General features: G+C 36.8%; 1 long non-coding RNA gene across 1 annotated transcript in view; it reads left to right on the top strand.

Annotated features, from left to right (window-relative positions):
• The window catches only part of LOC104657928, a 42,917-nt gene extending 31,455 nt beyond the window's left edge, over positions 1-11,462 (top strand). Inside the window, exon 3 of the long non-coding RNA XR_747363.2 lies at positions 11,327-11,462. This is a non-coding gene — a long non-coding RNA (uncharacterized LOC104657928). The remainder of the gene's footprint in view (positions 1-11,326) is intronic.
• Positions 11,463-25,417: the final 13,955 nt, after the last annotated feature.

Raw genomic sequence — 25,417 nt, 5'->3', positions numbered from 1 at the left:
TGTAATGTAAATCTCTCAATCCTTTAGTATGGAAGGTTCAAGTCAAAATAGTCAAAAACAGTAAGGTATCATTAGCAGCTAAGGAACACATATTAGATTTTTAACAAAGTAAATTAAGACAACAAAAATATAAATTGTGGAGAGGAGAGAAAATGTCTAGAGTATTTTTATGTCACCAAAGTTAAATTGCTCTCAACTTAAAATATGTTATTACAACCACAAGACTGTTTATGTTATCCTTATGGTAACCACAAAGAAAGAAATTGTAGCAGATATACAAATAATCCAAAAAAGAAAACAAGGCTCAGCATGACAGAAAACCACCAAACCACAGAATAAAAAACAAAGAGAGGAAGAAAGAAACAAAGGATCTACAAAATATTCAGAAAAAAATTAACAAAAAGGAAGGAGTAAATCCTTAATTTCTTATCTATTAATAATAACCTGGAATGTAAGTGGATCAAATTCTCAAATAAAAATACATAGAGTAGCTGAATGGATAAAAACAGCAACAAAAACAAACAAAAAAACAGAAGACCCAACTGTATGATGCTTGTAAGAGATTAATCTCACTGTTAAAGACAAACAAACTGAATGTGAAGAAATGACAAAAGACATTTCATAGAGAAAAAGAGTAGCCACCTTTATATAAGGTAAATTAGACGTTAAGTCAAATATTGTATAAAGAGACATAGAAGTCATTGTATAATGGTAAAGACATCAATTCAAGAAGAGACTATAATAATTATAAATAAATGTGCACCCAACACTGAGGCACTTGGCTACTAAAGCAAATATTAACAGACCTAAGCAGAGAGAAGGACAGCAATATCACAAAAGTATGAGACTTTATCACCTAACCTTCAACAATGAACAGGTGATCTGTTCACAAAAAAATAGACAAAGAAATATTAGATATAAATCATATCATAGACAAAATGAACCTAACAGACATTTACAGAACATTCAGGACATTTCATGCAACAGCATCAGAATACTTATTTTCCTCAACTGCATATGGAACATTCTCCAGGATACATCACATGTTATGCCACAAAACAAGTCTTAAATTTAATAAGACAGAGATAATATCAGGTATCTTTTCCAACCACAATGATATTAAACTATATAAATGAACAATAAATAAAACTTTCTAAACTTTATGAAAACATAAAAATTAAACAACATACTTCTGAAAGATCAAGGAGTTAATACATTTTTTAAAAATTGAAAAATTTGAGACAAACAAGAATGGAAACACATCATACAAAATCTACGGGACCCAGCAAAAACAATTCTAAGTAGAAAATATATAACAATAAATGCCTACATCAAAAAAGAAGAAAGATTTATAATAAATAAGCTAATGATTCAACTCAAGGAACCAGAAAAACAAACTCAAACTAAACAAAAAATTGGCAGAAGAAAGAAATGCTAAAACTCAGAGTAGAAGTAAATAAAACAAAAACTAAACAAAATGAAGAGTTGGTTTATTGAAAAGATAAACAATATTAACAAATCTTTACCTAGATTAAGAAAAAAATGAAAGAATACTCAAAAACGGTTTAAAAGGAGACATTACAATTGATATCACAGAAATACAATGAATCATAAAAGACTATTATAGAAACCTAAATATCAAATAACTTAATAACAGAAGAAATGGATAAACTCCAGGATATATACAACCTATGAAGATTAAATTATACTGAAACAGAAATCTAAACAGACCAGTAATGAATGATGAAACTGAATCTAATAAAAAGTCTTTTATCAAAGAAAAGCTCAGGATATGATGACTTCACTGCTGAACTCTATTAAATATGCAAATAATAATAATATCAATTATCCATAAACTATTCCAAAAAATTGAGGAAGAAGGAATACTTCCAAACTTATTCATGAGGCTGGGATTACCCTGTCTGCAAAACCAGAAAAGGACACACACACACACACACACACACAACTAAACAAAACAAAAATTTATAGACCAGTAGCTCTGATGACCATAGATTAAAAAACTCCCAACAAGACACTAGCAAACCAAAGCCATCATCACATTAAAGAGATCATTCACTATGATCAACTGGGAGTCATCCCAGGGGTGCAAGGATGATTTACAGAAATCGATAAATGTGATGGACAACATTAGCAGAGAGAAAGATAAAAATTATATGTTTATTTCAATAGATGCAAAAAAGTCCTTTGACAAAACTCAATATCCCTTCATGATAAAAATTATAACAGATTAGGCATAAAAGGTGTGTACTTCAACACAGTAAAGACTATATATGCCACACTCACAGTTAACATCTTACTGAATGGAGAAAAGGTGAACACATTTCCTCTGAGATTAAGAACAAATGAGAATGCCCACTTTTGCCACTGCTATTCAACATAGTATTGGAAGTGCTGGCCAGAGAAATTAGCTGAGAGAGAGAGAGAGAGAAAAAAAAAAAAAAAAAAAAAAAAAAAAAAAAAAAAAAAACTCATCCAAATTGGGAAGAGGAAGTCAAATTGTCCCTTTTGCAAATGACATGATTTTATATAAGAAAACCCTAAGGATTTCAACAACTAAACTGTTAGAACTAATAAACAAATTCAGATAAGTTGCAGGACACAAAATCAAAATACCAAATTCATTATATGACAACAGTGAGCTATCTGAAAAATAAATAAATAATAATAATTTCATTTACAATAGCCACAAAAAATAAGCTACCTAGAAATAAACAGGTTAAAGATCTCTACACCAAAAATTATTAAACATTAATGCAAGAAATTTAAAAAGACAGAAAAACATGGAAAGATGTCCCATAGGAATGGATTGAAACAATTAGTATTATTAAAATAGCCAATATAATGGTAGTTAAAACTACCCCAAAAGATCTGCAAATATAATGTAAGCCCTATCAAAATTCCAAGAACACTTCACAGAAATAGAAAAAACAAATTCTAAAATGTATGTAAAACCACAAAAGACTCTGAGCAGCCAAAGCTATCCTCAGCAAAAAGGAACAAAGCTGGAGACATCAAACTACCTGACTTCAAAATATACTACCAACATATAATAACCGTGGCATAAAAACAGACATGGAGGCCAGGCGCAGTGGCTCACGCCTGTAATCCCAGCGCTGTGGGAGGCCGAGGAGGGTGGATCAGGAGGTCAGGAGATCAAGACCATCCTGGCTAACATGGTGAAATCCCGTCTCTACTAAAAATACAAAAAATTAGCTGGGCGTGGTGGCGGGCGCGTGCAGTCCCAGATACTCGGGAGGGCTGAGACAGGAGAATGGTTTGAACCTGGGAGGCGGAGCTTGCAGTGAGCCAAGACTAGGCCACTGTACGCCAGCCTGGGTGACAGTGAGACTTCGTCTCAAAAAAAAAAAAAAAAAAAAAAAAAAAAAAACACAGATATGGGTCAGGGGTCAGTAGAACAGAATAGAAAACCCAGAAGTAAATTCAAGATCTTCAGCAAGCTGATTTTCAACAAAGTTTCTAAGAACACAGATTGTAGAAAAGCTAGTATTTTCAATTAACAGCGCTGGAAAAATTGGATATCTACATGCAGAAGAATGAGAGTAGACCCGTATCTGTCACCATATAGAAAAACCAACTCAAAATGGAATAAAGACTTAAATGTAAGATGGAAAATTATGAAACTACTAGAAGAAACCACAGAGGAAAGGTTGCATGACATTGGCTGAGCAAGGATATTTTAAACAAGACCTCAAAAGCACAAAAATAGACAAATGAGATTACATCAAACTAAAAAGTACAACAAATGAAGCTATTAACAGAGAGAAGAGAAAACCTACAGAATAAAATAAAATGTTTGCAAATTACACATCTAACAAGGTGTTAATATCCAGACTACATAAGAAACTCAGTTAGACAGCAAAAAGACAAGTAACTTGATTTAAAAATGAGCAAAATACCTTAACAGACATTTCTTAAAAAAAAAAAAAAAAAAAAAAAAAAAAAAAAATCGCCAACAGGGATGTTTTTAAAATGCTTAACATCATCAGGGAAATGCAAATCAAATTCACAATGAAGTACCACTTCACTTTAGGTAGAATGATGATTATCAAAAACACAAAAGAAAATAAATGTCAGTAAGAATGTGGAGAAAAGGGTGTGTGTGTGTGTGTGTGTGTGTGTGTGTGTGTGTGTGTGTGTGTATGAATACTATTCAGCCATAGAAAAGAATGAAGTCTTGTCATTTGTGCCTACATGGATGAACCTGGAGGGCATCATGTTAAGTGAAATAAGGTAGGCACAGAAAGACAAATAGTGCTTGATCTCATTCATACGTGGAATTAAAAAGAAAGAAAGAAAGAAATAGAATAGAAACAAAGAGTACAAGAGTAGTTACCAGAGACTTGCAAGGGGACAGGTTAGGGAGAGGATGGAAAGAGGTTGGTCAATGGGTACAAAGTTGAAAGTAGATAGCACAAATAAATTCTGGTGTTCCATTGCACAGTGAGGGGACTATGGTTGACAGTAAACTATTGTATATTACAAAATAGACAAGAGAGGCTTTTGGATGTTCTCAACAGAAAGAAATGATAAATGTATGAGGTGATGGATACATTAAAGACCCTGAAAGATCATTGTACAACATAGATATGCATTGAAACATCAAATTTTACCCCCCAATATGAACAATTACAATGTCTCAGTTTAAAAAATTAAAAATTAAATTTAAAAAGACTAAAGCTAAACAGAACATATGCTAAATTATCTTCTGGAACAGGTGTGGTACCTTAGGTGTAGGCCCAAGGGAAAGAGACTCTAGGACAGAGATGTGTACCCAAAATTATTGGAGGGTGCCCTCAGGACTGATGCCTGTCTGGAAATAGGATTAAGCCAAAGGAGAATTTTAACTGAAATGTTGATCCCATTAGATCTCTGGTGCCAACGAGGCCCTTCAGAAGCATCCTATCCTGGTGGAATGGGGGCTGGGCCTTTAGACCCGTTATCATTCCGCACAATTGACCTGCCATTGTTTGAACTTTGGCCCCAGTGAAGATCATGATTTAGGCAAGAAAGTTCTCTTCCACAGAGGGCATTGAAAGTGACTCATCTGTGCATGGTCATCTGCACAGCTACTCCCAGATGTGGGTGGAATGTTTGTCTCAGTCCTGAAGGAGTAATCTGGGCTGTACAGCATAGTATCAACTATGCTTGATTTAAAATATTATTTTACTTTATTGCCATAAAGATGTTCTTACCTATCTGTTCATAGTCCCAGTTTTTTGTCTCATAAAATATATGTGTCTCCACAAGGGCATTAAGTGTATACTGCTAATCCTGTATGTAGGTTTACCTCCAAAGCAAGCGTTGCATAGAATAACTTTTTTTTTTTAAAAAAAAGACTTATTTTCAGAGCTAGTTATTTTAAATTATCAAAGACTATAAGGGACGATCTTTTCAGAAAGACTTTCTGGAAGGTCGAGAGGTCCAAACTTTAGTGTTCTGCCTGTTTGTTCTACTAATCAAATGCTAAAAGTGGCTAAAAATAAAGTAAGGCTTTCATTTTAAATATTAGGAAAGTACAGCCTAGAAATATTGAGAGAAATGCTTAGTATTTTTATTCGTGTGTCCATTCAATGTGTTATTCATTGAATTTCAACCATGTGCCAGATACTGCTAAATACCAGGATATAAAAAAGTAAGTGGTGAGTCTTGCAGTTGAGGGACTGTAGTCTCATAGAAAAGCCAAGTGAATTATAAAATAATGTAATAACTGCTCTGTATTAGGCTGAATTGTGGTCCCCCAAAGATATGATCACCAATATCATCAGGACGTGACTTTATTTGAAAAAAGAATGTTTGCCGATGTACTTAATTCAGGATCTTCATATGAGATCTTTTTGGTTTTGGCGGTCCCTAAATTCAATGATGAATGCACTTTAAAAAGACAGAATAGGATGATGTTGACTTCGTAAAATGAGTTAGGGAGGATTCCCTCTTTTTTTATTGATTGGAATAGTTTCAGAAGGAATGGTACCAACTCCTCCTTGTACCTCTGGTAGAATTCGGCTGTGAATCCATCTGGTCCTGGACTTTTTTTGCTTTGTAGGCTATTAATTATTGCCTCAATTTCAGAGCCTGCTATTGGTCTATTCATGAATTCAATTTCTTCCTGGTTTAATCTTGGGAGAGTGTAAGTGTCCAGGAAATTATCCATTTCTTCTAGGTTTTCTAGTTTATTTACATAGAGGTGTTTATAGTATTCTCTGATGGTAGTTTTATTTCTGTGGGGTCGGTGGTGATATTCCCTTTATCATTTTTTATTGCGTCTATTTGATTCTTCTCTCTTTTCTTGTTTATTAGTCTTTCTAGCAGTCTGTCAATTTTGTTGATCTTTTCAAAAAACCAGCTCCTGGATTCATTGACTTTTTTGGAGGGTTTTTTGTGTCTCTATCTCCTTCAGTTCTGCTCTGATCTTAGTTATTTCTTGCCTTCTGCTAGCTTTTGAATGTGCTTGCTCTTGCTTCTCTAGTTCTTTTAATTGTGATGTTAGGGTGTCTATTTTAGATCTTTCCAGCTTTCTCTTGTGGGCATTTAGTGCTATAAATTTCCCTTTACACACTGCTTTAAATGTGTCCCAGAGATTCTGGTATGTTGTGTTTTTGTTCTCACTGGTTTCAAAGAACATCTTTGTTTCTGCCTTTATTTCGTTATGTACCCAGTTGTCATTCAGGAGCAGGTTGTTCAGTTTCCATGTAGTTGAGTGGTTTTGATTGAGTTTCTTAGTCCTGATTTCTAGTTTGATTGCACTGTGGTCTGAGAGACAGTTTGTTAAAATTTCTGTTCTTTTATATTTGCTGAGGAGTGCTTTACTTCCAACTATGTGGTCAATTTTGGAATAAGTGTGATGTGGTGCTGAGAAGAATGCATACTGTTGATTTGGGGTGGAGAGTTCTGTAGATGTCTATTAGGTCTGCTTGGTGAAGAGTTGAGTTCAATTCCTGGATATCCGTGTTAACTTTCTATCTCATTGATCTGTTTAATGTTGACAGCGGGGTGTTAAAGTTTCCCATTATTATTGTATGGGAGTCTAAGTCTCTTTGTAAGTCTCTAAGGACATGCTTTATGAATCTGGGTGCTCCTGTATTGGTGCATATATATTTCAGATAGTTAGCTCTTCCTGATGAATTGATCCCTTTACCATTGTGTAATGGCCTTCTTTGTCTCTTTTGATCTTTGATGGTTTAAAGTCTGTTTTATCAGAGACTAGGATTGCAACCCCTGCTGGTTTTTGTTTTCCATTTGCTTGGTAGATCTTCCTCCATCCCTTTATTTTGAGCCTATATGTGTCTCTGCATGTGAGATGGGTCTCCTGAATACAGCAAACTGATGGGTCTTGACTCTTTATCCAGTTTGCCAGTCTGTGTCTTTTAATTGGACCATTAATGCATTTACACTTAAGGTTAATATTGTTATGTGTGAACTTGATCCCGTCATTATGATATTAGCTGGTTATTTTGTTCACTAGTTGATGCAGTTTCTTCCTAGCATCGATGGACTTTACATTTTGACATGATTTTGCAATGGCTGGTACCTGTTGATACCAAAGCCTGGCAGAGATACAAGAAACAAAGAGAATATTAGACCAATATCCCTTATGAACATCGATGCAAAACTCCTCAATAAAATACTGGAAAACCGAATCCAGCAGCACATCAAAAAGCTTATCCACCATGATCAGGTGGGCTTCATCCCAGAGATGCAAGGTTGGTTCAACATACACAAATCAATAAACATAATCCAGCATATAAACAGAACCAAAGAGAAAAACCACATAATTATCTCAATAGATGCAGAGAAGGCCTTTGACAAAATTCAACAGCCCTTCATGCTAAAAACTCTCAATAAATTCGGTATTGGTGGTATGTATCTCAAAATAATAAGAGCTATTTAAGACAAACCCACAGCCAATATCATACTGAATGGGCAAAAACTGGAATCATTCCCTTTAAAAACTGGCACAAGACAGGGATGCCCTCTCTCACCTCTCCTATTCAACATAGTGTTGGAAGTTCTGGCTAGGACAATCAGGCAAGAGAAAGAAATCAAGGGTATTCAGTTAGGAAAAGAAGAAATCAAATTGTCCCTGTTTGCAGATGGTATGATTATATATTTAGAAAACCCCATTGTCTCAGCCCAAAATCTCCTTAAGCTGATAAGAAAATTCAGCAAAGTCTCAGGATGCAAAATCTATGTGCAAAAATCACAAGCATTCTTATACACCGGTAACAGACAAACAGAGAGCCAAATCATCAATGAACTCCCATTCACAATAGCTTCAAAGAGAATAAAATACCTAGGAATCCAACTTACAAGGGATGAAAAGGACCTCTTCAAGGAGAACTACAAACCACTGCTCAGTGAAATAAAAGAGGACACAAACAAATGGAAGAGCATACCATTCTTATGGATAGGAAGAATCAATATTGTGAAAATGGCCATACTGCCCAAGGTAATTCATAGATTCAATGCCATCCCTGTTAAGCTACCAATGACTTTCTTCACAGAATTGGAAAAAACTGCTTTAAATTTCTTATGGAACCAAAAATGACCCCACATTGCCAAGACAATCCTAAGCCAAAAGAACAAAGCCGGAGGCATCACGCTACCTGACTTCAAACTATACTACAAGGCTACAGTAACCGAAACAGCATGGTACTGGTACCAAAAGAGAGATATAGACCAATGAAACAGAACAGAGCCCTCAAAAATAATACCACACATCTACAACCATCTGATCTTTGACAAACCTGAGAGAAACAAGAAATGGGGAAAGGATTCCCTATTTAATAAATGGTGCTGGGAAAATTGGCTAGCCATAAGTAGAAAGCTGAAACTGGATCCTGTCCTTACTCCTTATACAAAAATTAATTCAAGATGGATTAGAGACTTAAATGTTAGACCTAAAACCATAAAAACCCTAGAAGAAAACCTAGGTAATACCATTCGGGACATAGGCATGGGCAAGGACTTCATGTCTAAAACACCAAAAGCAATGGCAACAAAAGCCAAAATTGACAAATGGGATCTAATTAAACTAAAGAGCTTCTGCACAGCAAAAGAAACTACCATCAGAGTGAACAGACAACCTACAAAATGGGAGAACATTTTTGTAATCTACGCATCTGACAAAGGATTTATATCCAGAGCCTACAGAGAACTCAATCAAATTTAAAGAAAAAAAACAAACAACCCCATCAAAAAGTGCGCAAAGTATATGAACAGACACTTCTCAAAAGAAGACATTCATACAGCCAACAGACACATGAAAAAATGCACATCATCACTTGCCATCAGTGAAATGCAAGTCGAAACCACAATGAGATACCATCTCACACCAGTTAGAAAGCCAATCATTAAAAAATCAGGAAACAACAGGTGCTGGAGAGGATGTGAAGAAGTAGGAACGCTTTTACACTGTTGGTGGGACTGTAAACTATTTCAACCATTGTGGAAAACAATATGGCGATTCCTCAAGGATCTAGAACTAGAAATAACATTTGACCCAGTCATTCCATTACTGGGTATATAACCAAAGGATTATATCATGCATAAAGACACATGCACACGTATGTTTATTGCGGCACTATTCACAATAGCAAAGACTTGGAATCAACCCAAATGTCCATCAATGACAGACTGGATTAAGAAAATGTGGCACATATACACCATGGAATACTATTCAGCCATAAAAAAGGATGAGTTCGTGTCCTTTGTAGGGACATGGATGCAGCTGGAAACCATCATTCTCAGCAAAGAACAGAACAGAAAACCAAATCACAAGAACAGAAAACCAAATACCGCATGTTCTCACTCATAGGTGGGAATTGAACAATGAGATCACTTGGACACAGGAAGGGGAACATCACACACTGGGTCATATTGTGGGGAGGGATGGGAGGGATAGCATTAGGAGATATACCTAATGTAAATGACAAGTTAATGGGTGCAGCACAGTAACGTGGCACATGTATATCTATGTAACAAACCTGCACATTGTGCACATGTACCCTAGAACTTAAAGTATAATAATAATTAAAAAAATGACAGAATAGGAAACACACAAAGATAAGGGAAGAAGGCCACATGAAGACAGGCAGAGACTGGGGCTATGCTTCCCAATCTAAGGAATGCCAGGAATCCCTGGAAGCCAAAAAGAACAATAAAGTATTCCTGCCTAGAGCCTTCAGAGGGAGCATGGTCCTACCAACACTGATTTTGGAGTTCAGACCTAAAAAGTGTGAGAATAGAAATGTCCTCTGTCTCCAGTTAGTAAGTGGTGGTTTGTTGGGACAGCCCAAGGAACTCCCTACCTACTGTAACAGAGATAGAAGCAAAATATGTGGTGAAACAGTGTAGAACCAAGCTCTCTGTGGGGCAATGTGGTTTTCCAATGGACATGATACTAGACCCAGAACTTTAAAAAAGAGTCAGTATTTTCCAGGTAAAGTTAGTTTAGGGCCAATCTACAATTTCATTCCTGTTGACAGAGCTTAAGTTGGTCATGCTGGTGATGTTTGGGAATGATAAGCTCACTGCAGTTGACCTTTGAACAAAACAGATTTGAACTACACGGGCCCACTTACACAGATTGTCTTCTACTTCTGCCACTTCTGAAGCAGCAAGACCATCCCCTCCCCTTCCTCCTCCTCCTCAGCCTACTCAACCTTCATCACAAGCATGAAGACCTTTATGATGATCCACTTCCAATCAATAAATAGTAAATATATTTTCTCTACTTTATGATTTTCTTAATAACATTCTGCTGTCCTCTAGCTTACTTTACTGTAAGAATATAGGATATAATACATATATAAAATATGTGTCAATTGACTGTTTATGTAATCAATAAGGTTTCCAGTCAACAGTAGACTATTAGTAGTTAAGTGTTTGGGGAGTCAAAAGTTATATGCAGATTTTTGACTGCACAGGGTGTGGGGTTCAGCAACCCTGACCTTGTTGTTGCTCAAGGATCAACTGTGGCTATCTTAAACTATGTAAAGTTTATTTTAAGGGTAGACATGTAAATAAGTAAACAAGGATTTCAACCATATGCATAGATTTCAAGGGAAGCCAGGCAAAGCAAAGCATCCTAGATAAGAAGGAGCAGAAACAGTAGCAAAACTAGTCTCTGAGCTTGGACAAGTCAGTCATTTGAATCCTAAGCAGCTCTAGAAATATTTGCAGCAAAGCTTCTAAATTTTTTTTCTAACTCTTTACTATTAATTCAAATCTACCTCTATATCTGTCCACTTACTTTTCTGTTAACAATTTGATGATTTCCCTCCAGATTTCCTAATACAAACTGCAGGGAAAGAATCATATTGACTCACCTAGTAATCTACCAAACCCTGTCAGAGGCTACTGTCCCTCCTATTCCACTTTTCAAAGCCTGTCAAAGATGACAAAGATGACAAACAAGTGATAAGACTCTAGAAAAGGCTACAGTTGTGAAGGGCCTTAAATGTCTATCTGAACAATTTTAATTTTATTCTTTGTTTTGAGGTAATTAAAATATTCTTTTGTATGGGGAAATGTCAAGATTAACTTTGCTTTTTAGAAAGACAACTAAAATGCAATGAGACTCATGGTAAAGGTGTTAGCGAGAAGCTTTTCTAGTGTTCAAACCAAATGAGGGCTGAGATAGAACTGGAATCCAATGTTTTTCTGCCATCCACTCCTTAGTAGTTTCATGTAGAAAGCTGTCTAAAATATGAAGCACACAGATCTCTTGAGATTTTCTGCTTTGATCTTTGGTTTTTTATTTAGCTTCATTTATCACCAGTGTAAATCAGTGGAAAAGGGGATTTGATGACTTCAGGTTCGTAGATGGCGATGTACCGTGCTTCCACACCGGAGGGAGGCAAAACTTCAAAACCTTGGCATTTCTATCCATGATTTTAACAGCTTGAGTTATATAAATGCTTTTTGCTGTAGGAAAAAAAAAAAAAAAAAAAAAAAAAAAAAAAAAAAAAAAAAAAAAAAAAAAAAAAAAAAAAAAAAAAAAGCCAGGCATCAACCAAAACACCTTCCACAAAATGACTAGGTAATAAAGATTAAGTATAGAGTAAATCCATTTCACTTTAGGTAAAAGACAACCCCGGATATTTATTATTGCTGTCTTTTTTAATGTTTTCCTTTTCTTTCTCTTTCAATTAAGATACAACTTTGAGTACTAAGCATTCCAATCGTGTCATTATCCAGACACTTTGGAGAGGGGAGGAAGGAGGGTTGGCAAGATTTATACATATACAGTGCATGCAGGTACAATAGGCACAGAGTAGAAAACAAAGGCTTGTGTCAACCAGTCATTTTCCATCTTACATTTCAAACTGTCATTTTAAACAAGCAAATACAAACATTCCTGAGCAATGAGAAAAAGCAAAGCAGGCTGTTTTTATTTTATTTTATTTTTTTTTTTGAGGGGGGTGTTCTTTTTTTTGGTTCCACTTTTTATCTTTCAGTGAGTTTCCCAATAATGCCTTTGACAAGTAACATGCTTTTTCCATTTGCAATAAAACTCACTAAAGAATAAGCGGCCCTCCCTTCCTTTATCAGCTTCCTTTGTTGCTGCTGCCCCAGGAGGCTTTTTTTTTTTTTTTCCAAATAAGGCCTCAACCAAGAGGGAGATGTTTTATAATGAGTAATTACACCAAGATCATTTTATTAACCCTTTATTGTCCTCAAATCTGATTTAGTCTGCTGAAAAAAAGAACATAATTGAAAATATAGGAAATCCATAACAATAAATGACAGAGCTGGAAGAGATATGCTTGCATAGTATGTGATGGAAAAATGTACCTTCAGGGACACTGCCTGACCTTTTCAAGAAACCAGCAGTCATAAGTGTGTTCTAGAAGCACACTGAGTTTTCAAAGATACCAAAGGAAGAAGAGAACAACATATTACAGTTAAATGCACTTACCCTCCATTTACACTGAGTATTATGTGCAGTTGGGAAGAGCATGGGCTCTGTAGTCAGATGGAAAGTTCGGATCTAAATTTCCCACCAGGCAAGATACCTAGCCCATGATATATCTTCCTGAGATAATGGAGATTATGTTGGTTCCTAACTCATGGAAGATTGCAAAGAAGAAATGCAACACTGTATATAAAGCTCTAAGCATGAGGTCTGCTTTATAGTAGTTCCCTGAAAAATGTTAGCTGTTCAAGATAAGATAGACAACAGCATCTTTATGCTCTACATTAAGTGACTGCCCTTGCACTAAAAGAATTTGTCATCTAATATAGAGCATAAAGAGTCCAGAGATATTACTGTTTTCTCTGATGAATTTGGTGGGTTGGTTTTAATTATAGGTCTGTTTGGAAGTGTTCATGTCCTCAATCACTCTTCAATTTGTTGTGATATCACACAATTATTCTTGGCGTCTGTTGTCTATCTAAAGCAGGAATATTTTATTACTATTGTCTGTACCATAAGTAAAAGAGATGACCCAGAGCCCATCTAATTTTAGAATTAAATAACCAAGGAAAGATTTAGCAGTGTAGTATATTGAAAATACCTGTTCATAGTAGTAGTCAAAAACACTTGGATCCAGCATCTCATTTGTTTAGCAATCTTAATGTTGGTGCTTTCTCTTTGGGTTACACTTTCTTCATTTATGAAGTGGGGGTAGTAATATCTACACAATAGTGTTAATGAGAGGATGAAGTATAGAATTTTTTAGAATTTTATTTTGAAATAATATTAGACTTACTAGAGAGTTGTAAAAGTAACACAAATTTTCTTCATCCAGCTTCTCCTGATGTTAACACCTTCCATAGCCATACTACAATTATCAAAACCTGGAAGCTAGCATTGATATCATTCAAATTTAGAGATTCTTAACTAATGTATGTGTATTATACAAATTTCATCAATTTTCTCATTAATGTCCTTTTTTCTGGTCCAAGGTCCAATTCCAAATTTGGTAGTGTATTTAGTTTTCAAGTCTGTTTAGTTATTTCCAGTCTGTGGTATTTTCTCAGTCTTTCTTTGTCATTCATGACCTTAACACTTTTGTCTTGTATAGTACTAACAATTTATCTTTTAGACTCTCCTTCCATTTGGACTTGGCTGATTTATTTTTATAATTAGGTTGAGATTACACATTTCTGTCAAGAATGCAGCCCAATGTGTAGCATTGTGATAATTGTGTGATGAGTCCTCCTCAGCACAACAAAACAGTGAGAACATGATGTTATGGCTTGTTATTAGTGATACTAATTTTGATCACTTGATGAAGATAGCCCTGCCAGATTTTATCACTGTAAGGTGACCATTTATTCCTTGTAATGAATGTCTTATGGTGAGATATTTTGTGACCATACAAGTGTCCCTTTTCTCATACTTCTGTCTACTAATTTTATTATCTACCCATGATTCCTGCCTGCAACCCTTATGTGTTGATTACCTAATGGTCACTTGTTATTCATTATTCCCGCAAATTAATTGGAATTTTACTGTAAGGAAGAGCTATCTCTTCTTCCCTATCTATTTATTTAATTGTTTACTTCCATCAATATGGACTCATGTATATCTAGTTTATTGTATGGGTTATAATCTCTTTCCATCAGTGTATATTCTTTGCTTGACTCTTCCTAGATTTGACCATTGAGAGGTATGTCACATTAGACTCTGAGTTGTTTGAACACGGTCACATCAGTTTTCTGAGTAGTTGTTTACTTTCTGGAACCACAAAAATTCCATGCTTAACTTGTACTTTTCCTGCTCAACTTTGGAATCAACAATTTCTCCAAGGAGTCCTAGTTTCTTTACTGGGAAATTGCATTTAGAAATCAAGATCCAGATGCTAGGTGAGCTGATGCCTACTAAGATATTATTGCTTCTAGGTGTTTGCAATAAATACTCTTAGGAAATATGTGTATAATACAAACACATACATATGCACATGCACATATACACATGGCTATATATACACACACACATATACACATACATATGGTTATATGATTTCTCCAGCAATGAGTTAATTTCATTCATTCATTTTTTGATATGTTCTACAGGTCAGAGCTATAACAAAAGTTGTACTCAGCAAAGTATGACTCCTGCCAATCCTTTTATCTCATTTTCATTTACTCATCCTTTTTACCTTAATGTCATCTTCCCCACCTAGGTAAGCTATGTCATTAGTCTCTGGGTTATCTTTCCTGTATTTATTTTTGCATATATTTTCAGGTATATATATATTTTCTTGTATTCCTCTCTCTTAAATAAAAGTAGCATATCATAGATATTTATATGTGTTTTGATTTTTTTTCACTTAACAATACATCCAATAAATTCATCCATCTTACTTAATAAGATATCTTCTTATTCATTTTTATTGCTGCATAGTTCTCTATTGTGTGGCTATACTTTAGTTTATTCAAACGCTCTTCTATGTATGGCACTTGGGTTGTTTCTAATATTTTGCATTTACAAAGAATGCTGCAGTGAATAACCTTGTGCCTATGTACTTTTGTATTTGCATAAGTATCATAACATTTTTAAAGTGTTGGATACATAGCAAAAGTAGTCACTAATCCTTCCAAATTTGTAGAGGGCCTAGGCTGACATCCAGAAGTGTTTGAGGTATCAGTGTTAGGAGGAGGTTATTATTGACTGTACATGTCTGGTATATAAAGAGGAAGAAAAAGCCTCTGACTGATAAAGCTTGAAAATCAGGAGATGGTTGAAAGCACCAAGTGTATTGGGAAGAAAGAGCTGGACAAAACTTGACCTGACATAAGGGATCTGCACAGTCAGCTAATCAAGAAGTTTTGGAAGAGGAAAATCAGAGTCAGAAGAGAGGGCCTGAGGCCACCAGGAGCAGGATTGTTTTCAGTGCATGGAGAACCAACTAGTATTAAAGATGTAACCAGGGAAGCAAATGACTCTCCTTGCAGAAAACCTGGCAAGTGTGGCTACTTTTTAAAAATATGTAAATTTCTTCAAATTGTTATTAATGAAAATGTAGTAGACAGAGGCTATAGGAAGTAAATGACAGTTTGTTCTCAGTCTTACATTTCTTGTAAATGCATGTAGGGTTTCCTGACCTACATTCCTCCATTTGAGAATTCTTTCTTAAGACCATTTTCTAACTTTCATAACTTCAAATTAAAAGATATTAAAAAGAACAATTTCTGATTGTGTGACTGTTCCTTTTAATTTTATCCTGGTTTGCCTGAAGTCAAAAAGTTATTAAGACTCTATTAATGTAGCAAAAGAAAACAGAAAATCATTGAAATTATCTTTATGGTATTGTCTTGGTTCATTTTGTGTTTCTGTAAAGGAATACCACAGACTTGTTCTTTCATAATCAGCATTAATCTCTGCATGAGGTTGGATCCCTCAGGACCTAAATGCCCATTAGGCCACACCTCCCAACACTGTTGCATTGGGGATGAAGTTTCCAGCACCTGAACTCTGGAGGACACATTTAAATCATAATAGGTATCTAAACATTCCATCCACAAGGTGAAAGAAGTGTTGTGGTATCAATAAATACATCCATCCTCCTTTTCCAAATTCTAAAATCACTGAGAGAAGGAGACACCAGAGAGATAGAGAACAAAATAGTAGCTTCATTACTACAAAACTGTGCAAATCTGGAGAAAGTGATGTAATACCTGTGATACACTGATCTTGTTCATGCTTCATCCCCATGACGGGAAAAACAGGAAAATCGAAGTTCACTTGTGAGGAACTGTCTATCAGAAAATGGAAGTTTCTTGTTGACAAGATCAGCCCCAAAGTGGAGAGCAGGAAGAGCAGAACCAAGCACACTCAAGCACTTCTTCCAAATTCATCAATTAAGAAAGTTACATCTCTTCCCATTGGGTAGGGGTGGTTATATATAGGAGGAGAGGCTAGAGTTCCTCTGCACACCTAAGTTGACAGAAGGGAAATAATTTTTTTTTTTTTTTTTTTTTTTTTTTTTTTTTTTTTTTTAGAGATTGAGTCTTGCTCTGTCACCCAGGCTGAATGGAGTACAGGGGCACAATCACAGCTCACTGCAGCCGTGAACTCCTGGCCTCAAGTGATGCTCCCTCCTCAGCCTCCCAAAATACTGGGATTACAGGCATGAGCCACCGTACCCAGCCAGGATATAGTTGACTTTTTTAAATTTTTTAAATTTTTTTGAGATAGAGTTTCACTCCTGTTGCCTAGGCTAGAGTGCAGTGATATGATCTCAGCTCACTGCAACCTCTACGTCCTGGGTTCCAGCGATTCTCCTGCCTAAGCCTCCTGAGTAGCTGGGATTACAGGCATGTGCCACCATGCTCTGCTAATTTCATATTTTTAGTAGAGATTGGATTTCACCATATTGGTCAGGCTGGTCTTGAACTCCCAACCTCAGGTGATCTGCCAACCTCAGTCTTCTAAAGTGCTGGGATTACAGGTGTGAGCCACCACCCACCCTCACCATTGAGAACTCCCAACCTACACACTTCCAAAGATGAGATTGGAGAGCTACTTTAATACTCTGGATGCACTCATTTCCAAAGGCATACTTTCACCTTCTGATGTGGCCCTCTGTTAGGACCCTCAGGTTTATTGTATACATTTGGTGGATCAGGACTTGCTAAGTCCTGACCTCAGAGGCATGCTTGGTGGCAAAATTCTTAGCAAGGGTGCTATTTAATGAAAATTAAGCACTCCAGAATCCTACTGCTTCCGTCTCTCTCTCTTTTTTTTTAATCTGATGCTGCTTTTACATCTTGAATTAATTATTCTTCCAAAGCCCTTGATTTGTTTGTATCATGCAGGGAGAGACAGGTAGGAGAGTTAATTAAATATCTTCTTGTCAGACAGCTGATGAAATCTTCAGTGACACTAGTCTTGGAGTGTGTTATGTATATATGTGTTTATGTGTGGTTGTTCTTAACTTATTTTTCTGTGAAGAGATTGAAAGTCAATAATGGTCTCCTTATGTATTTTAATGGCTGGGTGGACTTTGCTTTGAAAAAGATCAGACTACAGCAGCACAGAAGCCAAGTGGCTGTAGGGGTCTAACTGGGTGATTTATCAGACAATGCTCATAAGCAACTAGGGCCATGTCATAGTCAAAACCTCTTTCCTGGGCTTTGCACTACATGGTACCTCAAGATCTATTTCACTGCATCTTTTGTGTTAATAGGGTTGGACACAGCCCATTGCCTATAAGGATATAGGAGGTTGTTGGAGAGAATTGTGTTGCTGTAAGAAGAACAAGACTATTACAAGAGCAAATATCTGGGTGAGGAACAGGGAGTGAGCGATTGGGGTGCTCGCCGGGCTTAAATATCATCTGGGAGAAGAGAGTACCATTTTTGGTAACAAAGAATAATTTCCAGGTTTTTTGCATCTACAGTCACAGCTATTTTTTTTTTTTTAATTTTAGACAGTTAGTTTGTTTATATATTCAAAAATAGTGTGTATCTTGTCGTTGAGGAGACAATAATTGGGAAGAAGAAACATCGGATTTAAGATTCTTTGAGATTATCCCTTCTATTATTTAAGCAACAATCTCCTGTCCAAGGGAAGTAAAGCATGGTTTATTATAGGTAGCCAAGTATTTGATTATATGCTATATATAAGCTATGTGATTATGCTCCTTTTACAGGAGAATGTAATTTATTTTTGCTTTTTTTTTTTTTTTTTTTTTTTGGAAAGAGAGTCTTACTCTGTCACCCAGGCTGGAGTACAGTGGCCGGATCTTGGTTCACTGCAACCTCTGCCTCCCGGGTTCAAGCAATTCTCCTTCCTCAGCCTCCCAGATAGATGGGATTACAGGTGCCCACTACCACGCCCAGCAAATTTTTCTTTCTTTTTTATTTTATTTTATTTTTTTAATATATATTTTAGTAGAGACAGGGTTTTACCATGTTGACCAAATTATTTTGAACTCCTGAACTCAGGCAATCTGACTACCTCGGCCTCCCAAAGTGCTGGGATTACAAGTGTGAGCCACCGTGCCCTGCCAACGGGTCGTTTTGTTGTTGTTATTGTGTTTGTTGTTGTTGTTGTTGTTATTTTGAGACAGAGTCTTACTCTGTCCCCCAGGCTGGAGTATAGTGGCGTGTTCTCCCCTCACTGTAACCTCTGCCTCCCGGGTTCAAGTGATTCTCCCGCCTCAGCCTCCTGAGTAGCTGAGATTACAGGTGCACACCATCATGCCTGGCTAATTTTTGTATTTTTAGTAGAGTCGGGGTTTCACCGTGTTGGCCAGGCTGGTCTTGAACTCCTGAACTCAGGTGATCCACCTACCTTGGCCTACCAAAGTGCTGGAATTACAGGCGTGAGTCACCGTGCCAGGTAATGTAATTATTTAAAATAAGTTATTTATTTACTGTTTTCAAGTCTTTAAGGAAAACTGCCTTGAATTTCTTAGTTTGAATGATGGGAAATATTTTTGCCACATAATGAAAGAAATAATAAAATTCTTTGGAGGGCCTTGGCTACCTCACCTGGTCTCTGTTCCATCATTCTTGGATGGCAGCTTGGGGTTCATTTTCAATATGTCTTGAAAAATATTTGCCTATGCTTTAGCCTGAGTGGAATAGTCCCCTTAAATCACCCTCAAGCCCAGATCCTTTGTCAATTAAAGGATCACCTCGATCACAATGCTTTCCTTATTAAATGTAACTAGAAGTCGTCTTTCCTTGACCTCTTCCAATCTGTGGCTCACCTTCACTTATAGTATTTCTTGCACATTGTCTTTCATACCTATTTAGATGTATTCCCTATTTGCTTTACTACTTATCTTTCTTAAGAGTAGGGACTATATCTTAAATACACTGTCACATAAATATGAACATTAAACATAGTCTTGTTTTCCTGGAATGCATTTCTAATTGAAGGTAGGTGTAGAGAAAATAAAAAAATAAAGACGCAAATAAAATAATAAGATAAGCATATTAACACTGTAATCATTTTTAAAAGAAATAAAACAGTCATGTGGTAGAGAGTGACCAGGCAGTGGAGGTGGAGTGCATTGTTATGCATGAGGAGGTAGATAGTAGAGGAGTTGAATAATCAGAAAAAGCCTCTGGGATGTTCAAGCTGAGGCCTGAAGGAAAAGAAAGAACTGAAGATGCAAATATCTCTTATTAGAGTGTTTTATGGACAAGCAACAGAGAGCAAGTCTCTTTCTTAGATAGTTATGACCTTAGAAGGCACGGTAAAGAAAAAGTGGCTAGTATGTGGGTATGTGTTCTCGGTCAACATTAAGGGATGGATAGAAGTTGGGGAAACCATCATAAAGCTCTAGTGGGCCATGAAAAGGAGCGTCTTAAGCAGGTGGGTAACACAGACTAAGTTTCATTGCTAAAGACCCTTCTGAATGTTGTGTAGAACAGGATTATAAGCGTACCAGAATGGCAAGAGGAAGACCAATTACAAGGAGGATGCATTAGTCCAGGTGAGAGTGAAGGCGTCTTGAACCAGGGTGGATTATTTAAAATCTCCGTCTCAGAGACGGAGATTTTAAAAGATGTTTTATTAATGTGTCCCTTGATGGTTTCACCCTGGGGTTGTTGAGGACAAAATATGTAGGCAATTAAATGAAACAAAGAGGAAGTCTTCCTGGAATGAGCATATGTCTTTATTTTGGCAACCTCTATTTATAAATCAGGAAAATGTGGGGCAACATGAATTCCAATCCTTACCTAACCCAAACTCTAACCCTAACACAAGCTAATGGGATTAGCAGGGAAAATTATACAGAGAAATGGCTTTATTCTCTTTTGGAAATTTTGATATAGGTTTGGTAAAGTTGTACTTTTTAAAGATGAACAAAGACTCTGGACTTCCTTCAGAGCAATAAATCTAAACTCTGCGTCTCTACTAGTATTCTTGCAAATGAGGGGCTCACCTCCTTCATTTGGATGAAGCAGAACTGAACTGAAGTGGGATTCTAAGTGGGCACAGTGTTAAGTAAATTAGGCCAAAATGTATAGAAATCAAGAAAATTTCTGTTTTATTATCCTATAGTGTCCTTAATTATATCAGTTGTAGACTCTTAAAACACCCATCTCATCTCAGTACTTCTGTAAAATTGATTTTTCTCTGATACCTGGAAATTTTGTGCCACCTTGAAAAAAGTATTTTCCTGTTTGCCTACGAATTTTACCTTCAAAAATGGAGTGATATCCTCAGGAAAGCACAGACTGGGTCTTATGATATCATTATACACTCAGTGCCAACAAAGTCATTCATACAGTTAGACTTCAGTAAGTATTTGGGGTGTTCTAATGACAAAATTGTTCACCATCCCTAAAATGACTATTCTGTGCCTTGACATGGGGACAAATTTCCTGATGAATACAGGCTTACTAGGTAATCTCTAGTCACACCCCAGGTCAGTAGTTCTTTTTATAGGATTGTAGAAAATTCTTCCTGCTCTTGATTCCAGATCCTTGTTGTTGATCTTGTTTACACTGAGCTTTCTTGACAACCACTGCTCTGTCCAAGGGCAGTGACAGGTTGATATGCTAACAGCTGGTTTCTTCTTGTGCCTGCATTGCTCTTCATAGCGAAGAAGAAACATGCCATGTCAGTAAAATACATTTTTATATCTTTTGCATTAACCAGTGAGAATAAGATGAGCCAAGTCACTTAACTGCCTCAAAGCTGTGCTGTTCAGTGACCCTGACTGCTCCTTTAGCCTGGGCTGAATGTGAACAGTGACCTCAAGGTGAAAACTTTCATTGGCTCCTCCTAAATTCCTAACACTTCAATTCCCCTAGGATCTTGAATGTTTTGCTTTGCAGATAGAAATGTCGAAAGGCCCATCTATAAATTTATATTTAGTGACCCAGTGAAAAATTCTGGCTAAGGATTTATTTACTTAGGGAATCATTCTAAGCTGTGAATCAGCTGGAGGGGTGTGGATACCTGTGTGAAAGATGGCACTGGTTTCCTAAAAGGCACTGCCTTCTGTCTTCTGTCTCACTTTGCTAGACATGCTGGGCAGTACCAAGAGCTGCAAGATAAGCAGTGCGGTTTACTTTGCCTTGGGACAGCATGATGAGAATCAGCTCAGAGACGGAGATTTTAAAAGATGTTTTATTAATGTGTCCCTTGACGGTTCATTTGCTAAGGGTTTACAAATGCTTTATCAATTTTTAATGGCCTTTATACCTGGATTTTAAAAAATCCTTAAAGTTGGGAAGGATATGGGCATTGAATAATTCACACTCACTGTTACTTCTACTAAACAAATGCCTTTTAACAGATAAAGTCAGGATAATCTGGAACAAGTTTGTTTATCTCTGGGTTTGTTTCCTTTTCATTCCTCAGTGAATGAAGATTGCACCTGGAAGAACAGGACATACCATCTAGTTATTAAAATTGGAACCTAGGAACAAGGACATTCATGGTTTCAAGCTAATGTTTCTCCTGACCTTGGATAACAGTTGGAAAGTCATTTAATAGGTCTCTCTTCTTGACATTTTCAGATTTCTCGGGCTCTATTCTGCTACTTATATCTAAATGAATTATTGAAGATGAATTTAGCCAGCCACCCATTAGTTTGCACTTTTCTCACTCTCCACATACCACTTTTGGCCTGGCTTTTTTCTTGTAAAGATGCAAACTATGACTATCTCTGCATCCTGTACTCTCAGTAGATGCGTTTTCTGATTCCTCGATACTTCACACTTAGATTTTGTTGCTTTTAACCAAATGCAGTTTGAAATCAAAGGTCATTTTGCATTCCCTGAATGTGCACGTGTGTATAAATGTGTGGACGTTTCAAGGTCAAGAAACACAGTGAATTTTCAGACAGGCCAACTTCAAAATAGAAAGGAGTTAGAGTAGCAGAGCATTTAGAATGGTCAGCACTCAGTGAATCAAGGTGGAGCCTGTTGGTCAGAGTCCTTTTCTCTGAATTTTATGACACAGTTCTGAGACAATTAACCTGGCTATAGAGATTGGTCTACACAAGTACAGCTAGAAGGTCCAATACAATGAGTTTGTTCCAGGAGATTCATTTCTGATGAGAAAACATACCAATCTCAGATAGAAGGCAAGAATTTACAAAATAAAGCATGATGGTAAATTTTATATGATAACTACTGGAACCAACGTGTACTCAGATTAAATATGTCTGTGTGTGTCTGTAAGGGTGTTTCTGGATGAGATTAATATTTGAATTAGTGATCTCCATAAGTAAATTGCTTTCCCCAATGTGAATGGCCATTATTTAATTCATTGAGGCCCCAAATAGAACAACAGGCAAAGGAAGAAGGAATTATCCTCTTTTGTTTCTTGCCTGCCTGTTTTAGATTAGACATTGATCTTCTTCTGCCCTTGAGTTAAGATTTACACCATCAACACCCTTGGTTTCTAGGTCTTTAGACTCAAACTGAAATTACACCCCTGGCTTTTGTGGATCTCTAGCTTCCAGATGACATCACTGGAACTTCAGCCTCCATAATCAGACAAGCGTTTTCCTAAAAGAGTTTTTCTAAAAGAAAACTCTCTCTCTCTCTCTCCATATATATATATACACATATATCCTATTGATTCTATTTCTCAGAACTCTGACTATATAGGAGTTGTTGCATTTTAGTTATTGGATGTTGTGATATAATAGGACTTCAACCAGTAGTTTAGAATACAAAGAATGAGGACTCAACACAGTGGGGTAGGGAAATAGAAGGGATTGGTATAGTATCTGGTGGATACTATGGACTTAGATGGAATTTCTTCCAATGACCTGAAAGAATCTCAAGAAGACAGTTTCAGATATGTATACTTCAGTACCACACCCAAGGCAAGACAGAAGCAGACCTATGGGTTAACTCAGATCCAGCACAACAGACACGTCACATTGGACCTGAAATTCTTACACTCAGTACCCACTTCTTTCTGTCTTAGCACAAAAATTGTGCTCTTCTCTGATTCACCAGATCAAATTCCTCCTCATCTTGTGCTTGGCCTAAAACCAAAGTTGATCTATTTGTATTGATCCTTGGATTGCCAGTTGTATCTCTCAGAGATTTCATCTCTGCCTTCATTTCTCTGATACTATGCTAACTTTCTGATAATTCCTTCTCTTCAGAACTTCTTGAGAAACATTTCCCAACATGCTGTGTGACTCAGAGACCTGTACAGTCAACAGTGACTACTCTTTATTGTAAACTCTAACCTTACATTGCAGGACTAATCAGTAATAAAACAAATGCTAAGGTTCATAAGACATTGATTTTGAGCCTGCTGATGCCAGTTCTGTTCCTGTAGGGTTTATTCTGACAGACCAAGTCTTCGTTAGCCTAGGTGTCAACAGGAAACTGATCAAATACTCAAATTAGGACATGTCAATAATGATTCATTCTCAAAACATTACCTCCATAGATGGGGTAGGGAATCACAAGAAAGAGATTGGTCATCCAGAGTTTATTTCTCATAAGCTCAAAAGTATGAGGTCAAAAAGGAGTGCATAAAACCAAAGAGGAAAAGAGTGCTGTAGTATGTTGCTCATTTTGAGAAGAATAGTACTTCTGTGGAAGAACACAGGCACCCTGGGGTAGTCACAGGAAGGGAGTTAGAGGGCATAGAGAAAGAAGTACCCTGACCTCAATTCTCTTTTTCCTTTGATCTCTAACTAGGATCCCTATTGGATGAACGTAACTGAAAGCTAGAGGATGTGGAAACCCAGTCATGTAGTCCCCGTGGGCTAGCATCCAACCTCACCACTCTCATCACGCCAACAGATGTGATTTCAGTCTGTGTTCCGGCCCAAATCTCATGTTGACTTGTAATCTTCAATGTCGGAGGAAGGGCCTAGTGGGAGGTGACTGGATCATGAGGGTGGATTTCCCCCTTGCTGTTCTCATGATAGTGAATGAGTTCTCATGACATCTGATTGTTTAAAAGTGTGTAGCACCTCCCCCTTTTCTCTCTTTCTTCTGCACTGACTGTGTAAGACGTGACTGCTTCCCCTTCATCTTCCACCATAATTGTAAGTTTCCTGCGACATCCCCAGTCACGCTTCCTATACCGCCTGTGGAATTGTGAGCCAATTAAATATCTCTTCTTCATAAATTACTCAGTCTCAGGTAATTTCTTTGTAGCAGTGTGAGAATAAACTGATACCAAAAATTGATACCAGAAGTGGAGTGTTGCTATAAAGGTACCTGAAAATTTGGAAGCAACTTCAGAACTGTGTAACAGGCAGAGGTTGGAGGGGAGTGGAGGGCTCAGAAGAAGACAAAAATGAGGGAAACTTTGGAACATACTAGAAACTTGTTAAGTTGTGTCCAAAATGCTCATAGTACTATGGACAACGAAGTCCAGGCTGAGGAGGTCTGAGATGGAAATGAGGAACTTGTTGGGAACACTTTTGCTTTATGTTACCAAAAACCTGGTGGCATTGTGCCACTGCTTAAGGGA

The sequence above is a fragment of the Rhinopithecus roxellana genome, chromosome 9 (assembly GCF_007565055.1).
Source record: "Rhinopithecus roxellana isolate Shanxi Qingling chromosome 9, ASM756505v1, whole genome shotgun sequence".
NCBI lineage: Eukaryota > Metazoa > Chordata > Mammalia > Primates > Cercopithecidae > Rhinopithecus > Rhinopithecus roxellana.
Note: the sequence above shows the minus strand (reverse complement) of the source record. Positions and strands in the feature narration are given on the sequence as shown.